The 6,941-nt window shown below is 36.1% G+C and overlaps 1 protein-coding gene across 1 annotated transcript in view; it reads right to left on the bottom strand.

Annotated features, from left to right (window-relative positions):
- Positions 1-3,783: 3,783 nt before the first annotated feature.
- The window catches only part of LOC139134746 (uncharacterized), a 59,921-nt gene continuing 56,763 nt past the window's right edge, over positions 3,784-6,941 (bottom strand). The window contains exon 18 of the mRNA XM_070701769.1: positions 3,784-6,673. The gene's annotated coding sequence lies outside the window, so the exon portion shown is untranslated. The remainder of the gene's footprint in view (positions 6,674-6,941) is intronic.

The following is a 6,941-nucleotide window of genomic DNA, read 5'->3' as shown; positions in this document are numbered from 1 at the left end:
TTGTAGACATGAAATGGTTTATCTTTGTAATTCCCCTGAATATATTTTTGCAATGTAGCGAGTTGTTAATACTTATTTCCAGCAGCCTTGAATGTTGCTCCTTATTTCAAATTCACATTATGGAAAATTCTTGTACAAATATGAAATAAATTCAAAAAAAGTTTAAGACTCTAATAGCTCTAACTTTTGACTCTTTTCCCCAGAGTTTTTATTCTGTGAATCAACTGCCGTTTGTGGTTCAAATCCATGAAGCATGATGAAATACTCTGTGTTCAGCTTATCAACACAGCCCAATGTGTACAGTCAGCAATGATATTGCGTTTTTTACAAAATATGGGCATGTAGTATTTGTAGAGGATTGCCTTCAAATTTACTTAAAATCCAACGTATTACTAATCCTACGGTCTTCTGGTAACAATATGATTATATTCTCTAAATATGCATATTTTCCCTACATTTAAACATCTGTTGCATTTTGAGAACGTATAGTTTTGGCATGCCATAAAGACAGCATCTGTGGGACCCTGAACAACCAATCGCAAAGAAATTAAACAGGCGGTTTTTCATCAATAAATAACGTTTTTAGGTCGTTTGCATCTTTATATAACCCGATGGGCCGAGACCAGCGATTTTCATACCGGACCAATAACTCTTGAAAGATGCCCTGCTGTGCCTAAAGACGCGGGCCAGGAACTTTCCCTTATGTACAGAAGTTTACCAGAATGTTTTGCTAAGCTAAATACCTGGCAAACTTATCCAAAGATACGAAATTTATTCTTTCAGGAGATATGCAAAACGTGAAATTCGCAAATAAAAGGTGAACAGACTGATCGGTACTGCAGCAAAGCGTAAGACCTTACCTCACGTTTTCTCTCTGGAGTAGTAGCGCTATTCAATATGTTCCCCATTTCTTAAGCATGCGTTAGGTTTGAGATCTCGTCGTGGTCATAAAAGAGTAATTGTTTAGCGTATCTACCATGATGCATGTGTAACATGATTGGAAATAATTGGGATAATTGGATTTTCATATTTTTCAAATTTCTCGAAAGTGTTTCGTTTGGTGCCGTATAGCTGAATGTTGCAATAGTGCAGATTACTCATCAAAGCAAGTGTGTAATGTAAAAGAAAATCAGAAGAGATTACATTACTTCACCATCCAATTATCCCAAATTAGTTCCAATCGTGTTTACTGGACAACACAGTATCGAAATTAGAATTGTTTGTTCAGATCATAGACCCTCGACAAACACTATGGCCAGATATGTGAGGTGGTGAAATCTTTGATATTGGATATTTACCCACCGTTTTAGACAAGTCTAGTACCGTATAATTTAAGTTAGGGTCGGACTACATAAGTTGGGCTTGGTCCCTAGACCGCGGGGCCAATGTACATAAAGGTAGTGTCTCCCAGATAAACATCGATTATTTGCCCGCAATTTGACAAGTATAGTATCGTCTAGTATCGAAGTTCGAGCCGCAGTGATGAAGGCGGCCTTAACAAGATCTGTGACGTGGCAAATCGGACATATATCGGACATTTGTCCAGAAAATCGCCGATTAACATCGGTGATTTTACATAGACCAGACGTGCCCGAGACACGAATCGAGTCATTCTAGTGACGATATTAGGGTCCCAGTCGCCAATATAAATATCGAGTTAATATCTGTGATTTCACAGATCCGGCGTGTCGAGACGCAGGGCGAATCATACAAGATTTGCCTAGTATCGTTTACTATAAAGAGTTCCAAAATCGCCGATATGTATCAGCCTGAAGTAAATTATTGGCAGTTTCTCAAACCCGGCGTGCCGCAACAGAAGGCAAGTCATTCTTGTATCGTCTGGTACCGATATTAAACCCGATATATAGAATGTTATGTGTGACGGAAATATGTCGGACGTCAAATTTCGGTGCAAGAAAGTAAATGCCCGATATTTAAACATTATGCAAAGTACTGTCTTCATTGTATTTTGACCTTGATGGCCATTTGCCTTGCTCACTGTAATGATTACGCTAAGGCCTGCATTTTAAATTTGGGATTCATCTTTTACCGTGGGTTTCAACACTTCAGTATTATTTCTCTTCATTAGCTGCCCTAATTTTTTGTATTTGACGATGAGTCCCTCAAAGGGGAGAAGGCAGAATCGTTTTTTGAAGAGCCAAGTAATGTATTGACTCATTTTTGTGTGATCCAGTGTTTGTGCTGCCAAAATTTAACCATCCCTGATCGGATTTCTGGATGCTTAGCATTACCGTGTTGGGACATATTTCAAGCCCCTTTCGCTGATTTCATGTTTCTTTTTTAACACTGAGATCAGTTGCCCCGAGTTTTGGTTTTGATTGTCATCTTCATTTGCAGAATTAAAAAAGAAATAAGAATTAAAAGGCCAGTACTACAGTAGAGATTTTGCGTGCGCTTCGCACACTGCTCACTACAGACCCGCATGCATCCACACCAAAAGCCATGGTGACATTTGAGGCAGTTCTACAGAAGTACGTACTTGCATTAATACATGTACCATATGGGAGCTAATATTGTACATGTACATTTGACAAATTTAGCTTATGGGAACAATATTTTAAAAACTTCGAAAAATTACTGAAGGCAAGAATTTTCACTGTCAATTCCATGTGTTCAAAATAGTTAAACCACTTTGGTGTGTGCAATAATACCCTTACTTTGTTGGTTGAACCAGATATGTTTGTGTGTATAAAAGTCGTCACTTTGGTAGTTCACCATTTGGTGTGTGCAATTATGCCCTTGCTTTGTCGACTGAACCAGATATGTTTGTTTGTGTATAAAAGTCGTCACTTTGGTAGTTAAACTGTTTTGGTGTGTGCAATTATGCCCTTGCTTTGTTGGGTGAACCAGATATGTTTGTGTGTATAAAAAGTCGTCACTTTGATAGTTAATAAACTGCTTTTGTGTGTGCAATTATGCCCTTGCTTTGTTGGTTGAACCTGACGGGTGTTACATCCATATACAACACAACCTAAAAATGTTGAAAAATATTTGAAATTTTCAACTCTAAAATGCGCTAGTCTTTAAAAGGGAGTTCATCAATACAGATTATGTATCAGTTCACTGGTATCTAGTCTACTACCTTACAAGGGACTAGCAATCGAAGATTTGAACAATAAAATATTTTGACAAAAATTCACAGTACCAATCTGAAGATGCGAATCTTCATATTCAAGTCACTTATTGCTGTATTGGGCCAAAGTTTCAATGATATATATATTTGTGCAGTTTCACAAGTTCTTAAAATACTAATTGTGCCCTATAATTATCAAATTTGCGTCATATTAGATCAAATTGAAAAAAAAAACAAGCAATTTTAAACCAGTGCTACTATGTACTGAGGTACATGGCTTTTTGACTTGGATGGATATACAATTAAACTGCCAAACAGGACATTGAAAGGGTGCATGCCCACTACATCCAGGTGCTTTATCGTAAAATTTGTTGGGACTGCTCCAAAGTGGCCATTATAGACGAGAGGCTGTGCTGCATAGATGGTCCTTAACACAGATTTGACTGTACATACGTGCAATTTCTAGCTTGTAAGAATAGCTTCCATTAACATGGCATTACACCAGAAGTTTTACATACCAACATTATGTCAGTACTATAGTTTTATCAGAATCAGTAACATTATCCAAACCTTTTCTGACATTTTCTATCCATGCTTTAGCACAGACAGAAATATGTTTGATGACTTTAGTTAGTTGTAGTTCAGTTGCATTGTTAACTGAATCAAAACAGAAAGGAGAACAACATTGATTGCATTTTATTAAATAGCTTTAATGACATGCTTAATTGCCATCAATGAAACAAGGAACATTACAATCAACATCGCTATACATATGGAAGCGAATGCAACAATGTCAAATACCAGTAGTTAAGCTATATTATCTTTCCTCAGATAATAAGTCATTGACAATGACACAGTCCCCACTTGTTAATGGGTACTTTAATTACAAGTACTCTTAAAGGAAAGAGTCCTCTTCATTAATTAGGTCTGTGATTAAAAATACAACGATACAAATTGGGCTTAATGGCCAAAAATGAGTTCAATGGTGGTGAAAACATAAAACCAATGTAAGCCGCCATACTAATTACAAAAGGTCATTAAAATGAATCGATTAGTACTTAATGTACAGGATGCTGCCAAACATTTTTGCATCCTATCCTAACACTGACAGATTATCACCGGTACCATATTTCATAAAGTTTGATGCAGTACTTTGGACATCCACGCAAAAAAAACGAAAATCCACTATGTAAATGCAAACTAACAATTACTCTACATATACAAGTGATACCACTAAGTGTTATTGATTTGTATTTACAACACTATGAGATCAAAATCTCTACCAAGTGTCATCAAATTTAACGCAGTATCTGTGGATATATATCCTTCTAATTAGGAAAGTTCCTTACATATGCAATTACAAATTAACTAACTTGACACTGATAAATGTCTTTTTCATCGTTAAAGTAATGCGAGCTTAACATCTGTACCAAGTTTCATGAAATTTAATGCAGTATAATATTCACATGATACTGCTACATGCCGTTAAACAAATTGATTTGCATATGTATGACATAGGTCAATGTCCTTGTGCCATCTTTGAATGATACTAGTGGAAATATGTCCTGAGTTATAGCTCTGTAGTGAAAAAATTGTAACAAAATGGCCACCTGGCAGCCATTATATTGCATTGGACTGTGAAACCAATAGACATGCATATTTATGAAAATCATGATAGGTCAATGTCCTTATGGTAGGTCAATGTCCTTGTACTAACTTTGAAAAAAATCTGTTGATATATTTCCAAATTATAGCTGAGGACATGACAAAATAATAACGAAATAGCCACAAGGCAGCCATATTGCATCTGATTGTGAAACAAATTGACATGCATATTTATGACAGATCACTGTCCTTGTACCAAGTTTAAAATCCAATGATACATGTCTGAATGAAGGACATGAAAAAATTGTAACAAAATGGCCGCCATGCAGCCATATTGGATTATATTGTGAAACAAAATGACTTGCATATGTATGATATAGGTCAATGTCCTTGTACCAACTTTGAATAAAGTTGGTTGAGATGTGCCTGAGTTGTGGCTCCGTACATGAAAAAAATCGTAACAAAATGGCCGCATGGTTGCCATATTTGATCGTATCACAAAACAAATCAAATTGGATATGCATGACAGAGGTCAATGTCCTTTTACCAACTTTGAATAGAATCGGTTGAGACTTGCTCGAGTTGTGGCTCCGTACATGAAAAAATTGTAACAAAATGGCTGCACGGAAGCCATATAGGATCATATCAAGAAACAAATTGATGTGCATATGCATCATATAGGTCAATGTCGCTGTACAAAACTTTGAAAAAATTCGGTTGAGATATATACCTGAGTTATTGCTCCTTACATGAAAAAAATCATTAAAAATGGCCGCCATGCAGCTATATTGGATTGTATCAAAAAACAATCAATGTGTATGTGCATGACATAGGTCAATGTCCTTGTACCAACACTGAATAAAATCAGTTGAAAAAATGCCTGATTTATGTCTCAGTACATGAAAAAATTGTAAAAAAATGGCCGCCATGCTGCCATATTGGATCATATCATGAAATAAATTGACGTGCATATGTATTATATAGGTCAATGTCCTTGTACAAACTTTAAATAAAATGGGTTGAGATGTGCCTGAGTTATGGCTCTGTACATGAAAAAAAAATCATAACAAAATGGCTGCTATATTTGATTGTATCACAAAACAAATTGACATGCATATGTATGACATATGAAGTAATCCTTGTACCAAGTTTGAATGAAATCACTCCAGGCATCTCTGAGATATCTTCGTGAACGGACGGACGCACAGACAGACGGATGCACACATGGACGGACAGACAGACATGACCAAACCTATAAGTCCCCCCTGGACAGTGTCCATGGGGACTAAAAATTAGAAAGCTAGACATGCATCAAATATATAAAGAAGGTAACATCATAGGCTACAAATAATCCTCAATATTCTGTATTGTTTTTGGTAAAGTATTGTCATCAACAGACGCAACACAGCAACTCGATTCAGATCATGAAATTGATGTACACCTGCATGTACAAATTGTAATTTATATTACGCAATCAATTTTTAAAGTAATACGCCATTTTTAAGTTGCTGTGAGCCCATGCCAAAACACAAGGAATTAAGCTTTTCGCCACTAGGGGCACTATTATTCTGACCGGAAGAGAGGGCTATTATTTCCCACTTCAATCTGTACGTACAGCATGAGCATGTAAAACAGGCACTGGTACAGATGGATGGACCTGGCTTGGTTTCCTTCATGATACTGGGAGAAAAATATGGTCAAAAGTTACAGCTACTGTGGTCTAACTTTGATCTCATTCATGCTATGTCAATTTCATTTTTTTCAATTGTTTGATTTTATTCCACACTTGACTTTTAATTTGTCTCCATTGTCTTCGATGGAGAATTGGATACTTCTTTATACAGCAAAGAATTTCATCGCGGCCAGGACATTTTAGCGTTTTTAAATTCACATCAAAATGGTCATAGATGGCTTTATTCTCTGCTGACGACCAATCTCTCAACTTTCTTCCAGGCGACTGTCTTTGATTTAGTTCTGTAGAAAATAAAACATTTCATAAATTTTTGATGAAAAAAATTCTTCATACAATATCAACCAACTTATATCAAAAAGTCATGAGCATGCATTATTGAAAGAGTCTTGCAGTTTAATTTGCCTTCAAATAGGCATGCCAAAATCATAGTTGCATGCAACATTTTGTGTGCAGTGATCTTCATGTACGTAATATGTCAAAATTTACAATTATAGGAAAGTCTTAGTTACATTTTTATTAACTGATGTTCAGTTTCCACAGCAGTATGAT

The sequence above is a fragment of the Ptychodera flava genome, chromosome 6 (genome assembly GCF_041260155.1).
Source record: "Ptychodera flava strain L36383 chromosome 6, AS_Pfla_20210202, whole genome shotgun sequence".
NCBI lineage: Eukaryota > Metazoa > Hemichordata > Enteropneusta > Ptychoderidae > Ptychodera > Ptychodera flava.
The sequence above is the reverse complement of the archived record's forward strand: the minus strand, read 5'-3'. Positions and strand labels throughout refer to the sequence as shown.